Genomic DNA, 8,860 nt, shown 5'->3' with positions numbered 1-8,860 from the left:
TGGATTCCTGTCTAGTTTTACCAGTCTCTTCTTGACAAAGCAGAGCATGAAACTAGGCAGCACTTCCAGTGTGCTCAACCAAGGCTTTGCAGAGGGGAACAAGTCTTGCTGTCATGTACCCAGCCCTACTAAGCTATGTTCTCGTGCCCTGACCCTCACCTTACCCTGTCCCATCTGTATATTTTCAGGCCAGTGTGCGCACACACAAATATGAGGTTGGACACAATGCTATTTGTTCCCATGGGATGGTCTTTATACAGGAACCCGCAGGAGCTGGAATGAAACTTGGCCCAGCTTTGGGGGACACTGATCTTCTGTCCCTTTGGAAATCTCACCCCGCCTGGACCCAGCTCAGTTGGTCCCAGATGGTTTCATCCATTAGCATCACCCTCCTACTGCCAAAACCYAGCCTTAGGAAAAGCCCAGGGCCGGGCAGGGTTTACCCTACGCAGAAGCCTCCAGACCACTCTTTCCTTACGTCACCAGTTCTTGGACTCAGCGCCGTGGCCCCTGCGAGGGACGCTGTGAGCCTGGCAGAAGGCAGGGGCAGGGCTCAGTGCTGAGCGCGGGCTCTGCAGGTCCCAGGGAGGCCGGCGGCAGGGCACCAACAGATGCAGCTCTTCAGCGGCATCCTGCGAGGCAGGCACCCTTGCATGTCTTTTGCTCCTGGGGCTGCGATTGCCCCAGCACCTGTCTGTCTGCCTGGTGTTACCTGCTAGACAGCGAGAGCAAGGACAAAGCTCACCCAGGGACTGCTCCTGGGGTGCTAAAGAGAGGTGCTGGCAGTTGTTTGGCACTGAAGAGGAGGGGAGTTGGCAGGTGAACTGTGACCTGAGGGTGCCTCAAAGTTCCTTATGCTAATCCCTTATCACCTACCAGCACAGTCCCACAGAGAGACTGCTCGAGCTGGAAGCTGGGAGCTGGAGGAGGTGTTGCCCACCACCAGAAAGATAAATTAAAGAACTGAGGAAATAARGGTGGTGCAGCAAAAGCAGGCTCTGGAGTACCAGCTCCCCTGAGTCACGCTTGGGCACAGGCAAGCTCTGTGCAAAGAGAAGACCTCCTGGTCCCCGGAAACGTGACCCCGAACATTGTTCCAGCTGGGAATCAAACCCCAAACTGGTGGCAGGACACAGGCTGTGAAGGGCCCCGTTACTGACAGCATTTCCTTCACCAAGTTTTACTTTTATTTTAAATTCAGAAACTACTGCTTTGTCGAAGCATCTCTGTGCCATTGGCAGTCTGAGAGCCCTCTGTCTGTGCGAATGGGCTGGGGATGACATTTGCTTTTCTCTAGCCCTCTGGTCACCTTCTGAGGAAATTTGTTCTTAATTTCCTACCCAAATCCTATGCTTTCCTCACAGAGCAAACGGATGTGATCAGAAAACCAAGTCACAGACATCTGCTGTCTCCCACGATATACAGATCGGAGACACCTGAAGCAGAGGGTCTGCTGCCTCTGTCCCCTCCAGCCCTGGCCTCAGGGCACCGCCAGCAGAGCTCCCCATCCAGCCTCTGGGCTCAGGCCCCTCTCAAGGCTGACACAGCCACCGTTGAGGGAGGGGATGGCTGAGGTGAGGTTGTTCCTCCTAAAAAATACCCTTCTCCATGACTACTGAGTACTCCAGAGCCTAAAGAGGATGTGTGAGCGTCGGTATTGCCTGCTCCAGCTTGGGGCCACAGGCTTGATGCCCGTCCTGGCTCCGATCTCCTCCCGGGTGGACGGCAGCCACCCCAGCAGTGCCCAGGACCAACGTGCCCCTCACCACAGCTCACCCTACCAGCTGGGTCACCGAAAAAACCCCTAGCCCTCCCAGGACACCCGGGTCCTGCAGATAAACAAGGCGCCTCTCTCTCTGCCCCCACTCGGCCTCCACCCTTCCTTCCTTCCTGAGGGTCTGCCCTGCTCCTCGGACACCTCGGAGGCTTTTCCTGTCCTTCACCAGCTCMCTTGAATGTCTCCCCTGGCGGCATCCCTGTCCTCACGCCCAGTCTACCTCCCAGCCACCTTCCTGGCATGYGGCCGAGTGCGATCCGCCACGCACTCCCCACGACCCAGCAGCAGCGGAGCACCCTCCTTCTCCCCGCTGAGCTCTCCCAGCATGGCAGGGAGCTTGCCCCAACATGGGCAGKCTCAGATGCCCCATCTGGACACCTCACCTGTGGCTGGGCAGTAAAGCGGTGGTGGGTAGATGCCTGTGCGTGCTGGGCACGAGGAGAGGAGAAACAGCTGATCCCTCTCCAGGGAACCCTCGCTGCCCGTACACCGACCATCGGCGTCAGAAATTGGAGGGAACCTGAAGGAGAGCAAAAGGAAATTGTGAAGGGCTTGATTTATAAGATACTCAAGAAGGCAGTCAGCGCAGGGCAGCGCCGTCTGCCTTGGAAAGGTGTTGGAAGGGTGTGTATGTCCGTCCTTCCCTTCACTCTACAAGGTGTGAGCCCTCAGGGCAGGTGATTCGAAGGAAAGCAAGGGGGACTGCGCTGCTCTACGCCACCTGGCCCCGCTCTGGAGGGTCAGGGAGCTGTGACCTGATTTTCACCACTGGTTGCAATAGCTTTTGAAGTCAAAGGTCCTTCAGTCCCACTCAGTGAGCGCGAAGGTGTTTCCAGCATGCACACACAAGGACACGCTGTGCCCGGCGAGCCCGCTGGCCCCAGGCTCCCAGGCCAAAGCACGGGGGGGGCCATTTCTTGAGGGGTGATGTGGGGCTCCTGCAGCAGCAGTGAAGAGCCAGGATCACCCAACTGCCCTGGGATCCAAAGTCCTCCTGCAATTTGAGCCGTCCCCACTCTGGAAAGGCTGATGAATGTGTCAGCAACCAGAAACGAGGCCGAGGCACTTAGCTGGTGGGCAGCTCTCTCCCCACGCTACGTTGCGTGCGTTGCGTGAACCACTTGGAGCAGCAGCATRTGCATGCAAGGGAGAGAGGGCTCAGAGGGGCTTTGCCTGTCAGACAGGCTTTGCTTGTTTTACTTACTTACTGCTTACTTTACTTACTTACTTAACTTTACTTACTTAGATTCCTTGAGGAAAGAGCAAAAACTGCAATGTATCTAGACTGAGACAAGTGTCTGCAGCAAGACACAAGACTTGTAGGGGTTAACATGTCACAGCTCAGGCTTGAGAGCCTCTCGCTATCCCAGCAGGCTATTTTTTGCACTGTAAGGGGATTGCAGTAAAAGAGCTTCCTCTTTTCTGACCCCAAACCTTCACCTGGACAAACTGTACATGTGCAGGCCACTGCCAAGTTAGCAGGAGGACCGTTCCGCAGGAAACCGGTGTCTTCTGGAAACCTCTGTTTACAGGAATGCAAATGTCATGTATTTCCTCTTTTTCCTCTTTGAAACCTTTTTTTTGTTTGTTTGTTTTTGCTGCCTGCCAGGCAGCAGCCCTGCAGCACTAAGGTGCCCGCCCGGTGGGAGAGACCACCCTGGCCCTGGGAAATCCTGGGCTCAGCAGAGCGAGAAGAGGAAGGGTGCCAGGGCGCAGAGAGGGCAGGCAGCTTCCTGGGACCTYGCAGCAGGGCTGGAGCCAAGATCTGCTCCTGCCAGGGCCTCCCGGCCCCCCACGTCCGTAGCATGACATTATTGCCGTCTTTTCTGCCCGCTTCTCCCCAGGTCAGTTATCACACGGATTCAATATCCTGCTGCCAGGGATGGCCCAAAACCTTGCTTGGATCAGCATGAGAGAAAATGGGTTCAAGTCAAGAGGTTGATTGCAATGCACGGGGTCCTTTTGTGCCACTCTGCAGGTGTAAAAAGCAAATCAGGGTGTAGTCAAGCAACCTGTCCAGATCGGGCCTCTGACTACAGAGGTCAGGGAGCAAGATGGAAAATGAGGTGTAATATATATGTATGATGAAAGATTGACAGTTATTTCATTGTGTGCTTCAGTGAGAAAACCACAAGGACAGAGATACTGGAATGTGTTTTTCTTCACCACAAATAATTTACGCCAAGTGGAGGGGCCCTTTCAGTGCATGAGAAATCCTGCGATTTGGGGGCTGCACACCTTAAAGAAGATGGGTCCTGAAACTACTCACAAAAATCCTGTTCTGCCAGACAAGCTGCAGCAGCAGAAGGTGAAGTTATTTGCACAGGGGACCTGCCTAAAGCAAAACAGCAGGGGAACACCTGCCGCAGCCAGGAGAGCTCATCCGTACAAAGCCACAYGCGCTCCAGGCTCTGTCCTGCCACTGCATAATTCGGCTCTCAGGGAGTTTTTCAAAGCAGGGAATCACATTCGACAGGCTTTCTCCTTTGTAGTTACACAGCATCTCAGTGGACACTAGCAATCACTTTGGGGGGGAGATTCAGGGGTGATTTCAACCACGGCAGTGCACATTAGTAACAGGGGCACAGAGGAACCGCAGCATGGCCTGTACAGCTTTAAGAGTGACCACTAAAGTAGATGTTTTGCTTTCCAGCTGCCTAACTTGGGAATACACCACATTACAAAATCACTTGCCCTACAAGTTTACAATTTGAATAGACAAGGTAGAAAAAGGGTAGGAAAAGGAAATGTTATTTCAGTCATTTACAGAGTGGGAGCTATGCTATCCCCCTCCTTGCTCCAGCCCTGGGACTTTCAGGAGTGCGGGACCCCAGTCCCATCCTCTGCTGGACTAACAGAGCTGTGGGTGCTCCCAGCAGCGATGAAAATGAAGCCCCAGTTTTGGGGATCACAGCACCTGAACACCAAACGCATGGCCGCCTCGACAAGGGGGCTGATGTGCCGAGGCAGCTCCCGCAAGCCCTCGGCCTCCCCCTGGGAGCACAGGCTGCCTGCTCCGACGTTCGCTTCCTACCAGCCCCGAGGCTCACCAGGGTGACAAGAAGAGTAGGATGCAGCTGCGCCCTCGAGGATCCAGAGACACTCCAGCTTTCCACGCTCAGAGACTTCTTGGGGTGGAGAGTTTTCTTACGGCTGAGGAAACTGATGCATCCACCAGAAATGAAGCCGATGCTGACTAAGAGGTTTTTTTCTTTTCCCGTTACATCCTCTGCAAGTCAAGAGGGAATTTCCTGCTCTGTGTGCAACCCGGAGAAACCCGCACGCACTTCCAGCGCAGGGATGAAAGGGGAAGAGCCCGGGCACAAGACCTGAGCCTGCATCTGGGCGCACACAGMGGGCAGCCGAGGGGAAAGGGCTCGTCCAGCGCGTGCTGCAAGCCAGGGCACCCTTGCGAGGTGCTGGCCGTCCAGCCCAGCTCCTCAGCCCGGGCAGTCCCATCAGCTGGGGGAGGGCACTCCTGCCCTCTTGCCCCCAGCTCTGCCCCAGTGCCCCAAACTTCCCTGACTGAAAAACGGGACTTCAAGAAAAATGAGCCAGCCTATCTTGAAGCTCCCCAATGAACAGTGAGAAGCGGCAGTACTGTTGCTGCCAGACCAGGGAAGCAGCTGCAAGGCAGAAGTGTCCGTCCTTTCTCGCTGGCCTACGGCGGCAATTGGGCCCAGCATGTTTGTGTAGCGGGGATATGACCTATCCTGCATCAAGGGGGCTCACAAGGTTTAGAACAAAGAACATTAATTATCGGTTTCCTTTTCTGCACTTTCTTCAGTTTTGGACACCCAAAACAAATGTCACTTTCGTTTCTTGCTTGTYGGCTATTTTTGATGAGGGCTGGAATCAATGCTGCTTGCTGCTCATAATTATATGACCACAAAGGGGGGGGGGGAAGGAGCTTCAGATAGATGCTTTTACATTGGAATAAAAGTCCTAAGAATATGATAACTTTTACCTGGTCCAGTACTAGGCTATTTAGGTGTAAAACACTTCAATGCTAATACAGACAATAAATATGAGTTGAAAAAATACATAGCTTTTTAAAACCAATGTAGTTATGCTACTAAAACTGTTCAAGTGTAGACAAAAATAACCATGAACAACACCTAACAACAGCTTTGTGGGGCCTCTAGACTCTGAACGCTGTCACATATTGTGTCAACACAGGGCACTTGTAATATTAATTATCAGTTACATACACACAACCACACCCTCTTGTAAGAGTACCCAGAGTATTGAAATCTTGTATTCATTTCCAGCCATTTTCATTCCAAGTTTTGCCCTAGCCTAGGGCTTGAATAGTTGGCTTGTGTGCGTTCCAGGGGATTTTCTTATTCTTGTTCAAAAGCTTACTGTCACTGGTTGTTTTTATTTATTACATTTTGGTAACAGAGTCATTTCTGTTGGCCCCAAGCATTTGTTGAGCACAAGGAGGTAAACGGAGCTTAGAAATGGCCTGTTTGAAACTTTGTTTAGGGACTTAGTTTTCAGATGGCATCAAACATTTTCCTCATTGCAAATTAGAGTCATTTCTCTGGGAGCAGGACCCCAAAACCACAGCATCCAAATCCCAAGACACATCCAAAAATGCTGGCTACAATTCTCAGTACCTCTTAGATTTGGTCTGAGCTGAAACTGACTGGCTTAAAGGAACATCTCCTCAGGAAAGGCTGGATAGAAGAAGCCTTGACAAGAAGGAAGAACGGTCTATGTAATGATTTAAAAGGGAGTGTGCCTTGCCACAGTTATCCCGTGCACTTAGTCTTGCCCAGAGCACTTTGAATTGCAGCTGTATACAGACATCAGCACAGCAGCTTTTTTTTTCCCCTCCAAACTAATTACTTAAAAATAATAAGCCCCTGGGTGATATAGGAATATGTTGAGTAGTGTACAAAACCACCGAGCTCTATGGTGGGAGGAAAGGAAGGTGCAAACCAAGCCAGGACTGGGATACGGTCTGACAGCAGCGGCACTGGGGGTGAGATGGTAGTACTTCGCCCCCGAAACACCTCTGGCTGCTRACTGTGCTACTGAACTCATGCTCAGGCACCTGTAAATGACCTTTCAGCTGCTCTAATAATTCAGCACTCCGACAGCATTGCTTTATCCTGGAAAGACCTAACATGCCCAAAACCTCTCGCCATATGAAATCTGGCACCGTTTGCCATGTGGGGCCAAAGAATGGCCTTTGGGAAATTTGCTAGAAATACAGAARAGCACCAGATGCTTTATAAGCCATTGAGCTCTTCCTTTGCCACTCTCTTTTGAGTACTCCAGACCAGTTCGTTAGCCACATCCATCCACAGCTCCTCAAAAGTAATGGCCTGTCTTCACTTGTTCCTATAAAATGGTCTCTAATCTAGGAGCACCCCAGGGTAGGACAGAAAGGAGGTTACCAAGGACAGGCCTAGCTCTACCCCTCCCCCAAACCACCTCGGCTGCGGCCGTTCCAGCTATTTGACCCAAGTGGCCCCTGCCCATGTGTGGGAGCGGGGCTTGGGCCTGGGGACGGCTGTGCCGTTCGCTGGGGACGGCTGTGCCGTTCGCTGGGGACATACCAGGAAGCAACAGGGTGAGGAGAGAGTGGGGAAAAGCAGCTGTGTGCCGGGGTGGGGTGTGCAGTGGGTCACACCTTCCCTGGCCTGGGACTGACTCAGCATGAGAAACAGGGACCTCCTTCCCTGAGGGAATTTACGGGCTCCCATTCCTGCTGGCCCTGGACACAACCCTCTTTGGCTTTCCCACAAACACAGGAGCAGGCGCTGGGTGCCCACTGAGCGCCTCGAGGGCTGCAAGGGTAGYGTTTCGGTGCTGCCCACAGACACGTTGTCCCACCGCAGCAGGAGGCAATGGGGACGGCACAATAAATCTCCCAGCACAGGAAGGAAGGATGCCTTCTGTTGGATGACAAGAGTTTAGGAACAAAAAAATAATAATTATATAGGAGAGCAACTGTGGGGGGGGGGAAGGGGCCAGTTAAATCGTTTGTTTTTAAACTGTAGCTGGTGCAAATTGGCAAGCTGCAGGGACTTGTACCAGGAGAAGTCAATTTGTCCCAGTGGATATCTGGCCTGTGGTGTTTGGTTCAGAGGTGTGGGACAAGAACCAGCATCCGGGTGAGCAGAGCTGGGGCAGCTGGGCTGGATCTCCTCTGACAGCTCCCCTCCTGCCTGGTTTTCTCATGAATTTGTAGCAGGGCTAGATCGCTCTYGGGCCAGCTCTGAACAGATCCGACCCTGGGCAGCACCCACAGCCGGTCTGTGGTCTCCTCYGGGCCCCTGGTCCTGTGGACAGCTGAAGCCCATAGAGCTGGGCTGGTTTAACCAGCGGAGCAGCACATTTTCTCCTGACAGTGCTGAAGTCAGCAGGAGTCTGGATGGGAGACACGCAGGGACTGGCAATCTCTTGGCAAACAGACCGAGAGACCCCAGATAGGCTATTGGGCTGTGGGTTGGAGGGGGGTTGTATTGCTTAAACYTAGCCTGAGGGGCATTTCTTACCCACATGTGGAGAAGCACGTACACAGAGCATGGGCACAGCCAGCTCGCGGCACGGCAYGGCCCCGGTGAGCGAGGCCATGGGCATGCCAGAGCCCTTCGTGCCTGGCCTGCGTGTTTACAGCTCACTCCAGCGGGGCAGCACCACAAACTTGCCCATGGGAGCTTGCGTTCAGCACAGTCCTGCCAGTTGCCCCTCACCCTTCTTACCCATAGCCTGCAGCCCCATTACAACCAAGGCAGAGTTTTACATTGCAAACACATTACTTGGGATTTAAATAGAGAAAGAAAGAAAGAAAAATCATTGCTCCACGCTCTCTCCTCCCCACCCAAAACATTCCAGCCTTTCCTTTCCTGCCACTTGAGAGGGGGGYTGTTTATTGACATTATGCAAGTGCTGAAATATTTTTCTTTTTCTTCGCGCCTGCCTTTTCTCTCTCTCTCTCTCAGGGGGTTGCAAAGGTAGTGCAAACCCCTCCCGTCATCCCAGCTTATCAGCCGAAGGAGACGCATTCCTCAGCGCTGCTCCCTCCGCAGGTCCCGCTGGCCGGGCGCCCGCCGCCGCCTCCCGCCC

This window comes from Apteryx rowi, unplaced genomic scaffold, assembly GCF_003343035.1.
Source record: "Apteryx rowi isolate R43461 unplaced genomic scaffold, aptRow1 scaffold_126, whole genome shotgun sequence".
NCBI lineage: Eukaryota > Metazoa > Chordata > Aves > Apterygiformes > Apterygidae > Apteryx > Apteryx rowi.
The sequence above is the reverse complement of the archived record's forward strand: the minus strand, read 5'-3'. Positions refer to the sequence as shown.